The sequence below is a fragment of the Chiloscyllium plagiosum genome, chromosome 1 (genome assembly GCF_004010195.1).
Source record: "Chiloscyllium plagiosum isolate BGI_BamShark_2017 chromosome 1, ASM401019v2, whole genome shotgun sequence".
Classification (NCBI taxonomy): Eukaryota; Metazoa; Chordata; class Chondrichthyes; order Orectolobiformes; family Hemiscylliidae; genus Chiloscyllium; species Chiloscyllium plagiosum.
Window position 1 is genome coordinate 43,651,672 of NC_057710.1, and position 3,203 is coordinate 43,654,874.

Sequence of the window (3,203 nt, forward strand, 5' to 3'; positions counted from 1 at the left end):
GGAGGGAACGGTCTTTGCGGAAGGCGGAAAGGGGTGGGGAGGGAAATATATCCCTGGTGGTGGGGTCTGTTTGGAGGTGGCGGAAATGTCGGCGGATGATTTGGTTTATGCGGAGGTGCTCACCTTCCACCCTACAAATCTCCGCAGTAAATGGAATTACCAGGTTATGGCTCCGATTTCAGCAGTGAATACATGTAAAAGGCACTCATGAGAGCATGGACAAGGTTAAATAAATCCCTGAGGGTTTCTGAGATTTGGTATTAAAAGGAAAACTAGCCACTTTTTCCCAGGGTGAGGCAAGCCAGCCTGTAGTGATTCTGAGGGATACCAGAGCCAGGCAAACTGTACTGCTGCGAAAAGGCATGATTTTCCCACCAGAGAGTGCAGCAAGTGGCAAGATGATGGTAAACAGGATTGAAAGTTGGTACATGCACATCCCCCATTATCATGTACGTGAGAAACGTGACTTTGTGTTGGGAACAGTGACCATGGGGGTCATCCATAGTGTTTTTCTCTGGTTCAAAGCCAACAGCATGCACACTGACCTCTGAGAAGTCCATTGAGGTCAGGCAGACTGAACTGGCGCAGGAGAAAGTGCTTGGCATTGTCCTATGGTCAGACAAGCTCAGCCAGCATACACCGAGGTGGCAATACAAGCAGACAGCCCTTCTGGTCTGATTATGTGAAACCTTTTCTCAACAACCCAAAAGACCCCAAAGAGGTAAAAAAAGAACTTCATTGGAAGCAACTGAACAAGTTGAGCTAACACTAAAACCGCTCACTCAGACTGAAGTTGACGCAGAAGCAGTCCCTAAATATTTCTAAAAAATAAGATGCTGAGCACAGCTTGCAGACAATGAGTGGACAGTGATCCATCAGGTAGTAGTATCACCAAGCTACATGGGGAAATATTATAACTCACACACATAATTCCAATGATTGGGCATATCAGCATCTGCAAATTCTAAGCCTGCATTAGCCAGCACTCTATTGGCCATAGCTGCACAGAATATAGTAAGGTTTTGCAAAACCTGGCATAGTCTATGTTAGAAGTGTTTGAAGTATTTTTTTGTTAGATTAGAGTCAATCACAGACACAGCATCAAATGGTGCAGCAGAAAGAAGTGTTCTGATTGTGAAGAGATCTTAGCAGAGCTAAGTACCAGACGACAAGCTCGGCAATAATTCATATACTCTCTTTAGCACAACTGGATAATTTTCTGTTCCCTGACAAAGTCTACAAAATGTTGATCACCTTGGGAGTTAGTGTTTAACTACGTGTCAAAGATAATGCTTAGTTCATTTACGTTTGACGTCAATAACAAATAGAAAAACAAGACAAAGTTAAAAATCTGGATGAGTGGTGCTGGAATAGCACAGCAGTTCAGGCAGCATCCAAGGAGCTTCGAAATCGACATTTCGGGCAAAAGCCCTTCATCAGGAATAAAGGCAGTGAGCATAGGTGGAAAAGGAGATAGGCAGGTAGAACAAGTCCGGACAAGTCATGGGGACAGTGCTGAGCTGAAGTTTAGAACTAGGGTGAGGTGGGGGAAGGGGAAATGAGGAAACTGTTAAAGTCCACATTGATGCCCTGGGGTTGAAGTGTTCTGAGGCGGAAGATGAGGCGTTCTTCCTCCAGGCGTCTGGTGGTGAGGGAGTGGCGGTGAAGGAGGCCCTTTCGGAGTGCTGCTTCTTCATCAGGTGGTTGAAGCACTCTGAAAGCTCATGCTTCCAAATAAACCTGTTGGACTATTACATTGTGTTGTGTGATTTTTAACTTTGGCTCCTCCAAATCAAGACAAAGTGAAGATCAGTCATGCAGCATGAAAAAATGAGTGATATGTGAGACACGAAAATTACAAAATCGAATGCTGGTCTGGAGGTCATGGTGAAAATCCACTGAGGTGATAATGAGGAAATTGTGTTTGAAATTATTGCAAAAAGACTAGATGTACAAGCTGGATGTCCAGACTGGCCTTTGCCCTGCTCACGTCTCTGAACTCTCTCTGAATCAGGGTGGACAGGAGAGTGAGTGTAGAGTGAAATGGGTAGCTGCAATGAAGAGACATGGCAGACGATTGCTGATGAAGAGAGCTTCACAAACCAACTGAATGAATTTATAAGTGTAAACCAATGTGCACACCTGAATTAGTGCTTAAGTAACACTGCAGATGGTTGCTTTGAATTTTCGCACTTATCAAAACTGACAGATATAAGTACAGGGAAATTACATTTCCTGCGCTTTGGCAGGAGATAGCTGGTTTAAATGTATGTTGGGACAGAGATGCAGTTTCATTAAATCCTCTGTCACTGGGAATATGGAGTTTGGTTGAAATCTTAGTGGCTTATAATTGTCACACATTGTGTTTTATACTCAATCTAAAGCATTAGGCACTCGTCATAAAACTTGGCCCCATGTTGGGAGCAGTGCAGTTCCACACTCGTGTGACCTTCCTATCTTGTAATTGGAATCAATGTAATTTTAATGCCGAATTTTGCTTCAAAGAATCCACATGTAACTACAGCTTTTAGGACAATAAATATTCTTTTAATTTGTTTGAAATATTCAGCTTATAATCGAATGTTTATTTGATTTATTTCATACTAAAATCAATGATGTCAAGGCACCTATAGGGAAACTTAGAATTGACATTGCTTTAATCACTAATGCTATATTAACTACTTCATGGCCAATCAGCTGGAGTGTCTCCAATGCAGTAATAGACTGGTGACACTACTTTAAAAGTACTTGAAAAACACAGGTTTAAATATTTACATTGTGTAGTTATAGATATGCTGTGTGAACTTTATTAGTTACATACTGAATACTACTTTATTATTGTTTTGTTTTATTGGTATCTCGGCTCATTCAGGTGTTAAAATGGTGTCACAGTTGAAATTGGTTTCTGAACCACTGATCTAAAAATAGGGGTCTTAGTATATGAAGTCACGAGTAAGAATTTGACCATTAGGACTGAGGTGCGGAAAATAAGAGGCTTGAAGTTGTACAGATATATTAATTATTGCCAAAAGTCTCAAAGAACTTGACAACCAATTAAAGTGTAGTCTTTAAACCAATTAAACCAACCAGAAGTGTAGTCACTTCTGTAATTTAGGAAACAAGAGGAGCTAACTTTCACACAGCAAACCTCCACAAACAGCAATATGATAATAGATCAAAGAACAATGAACATTACAGCACAG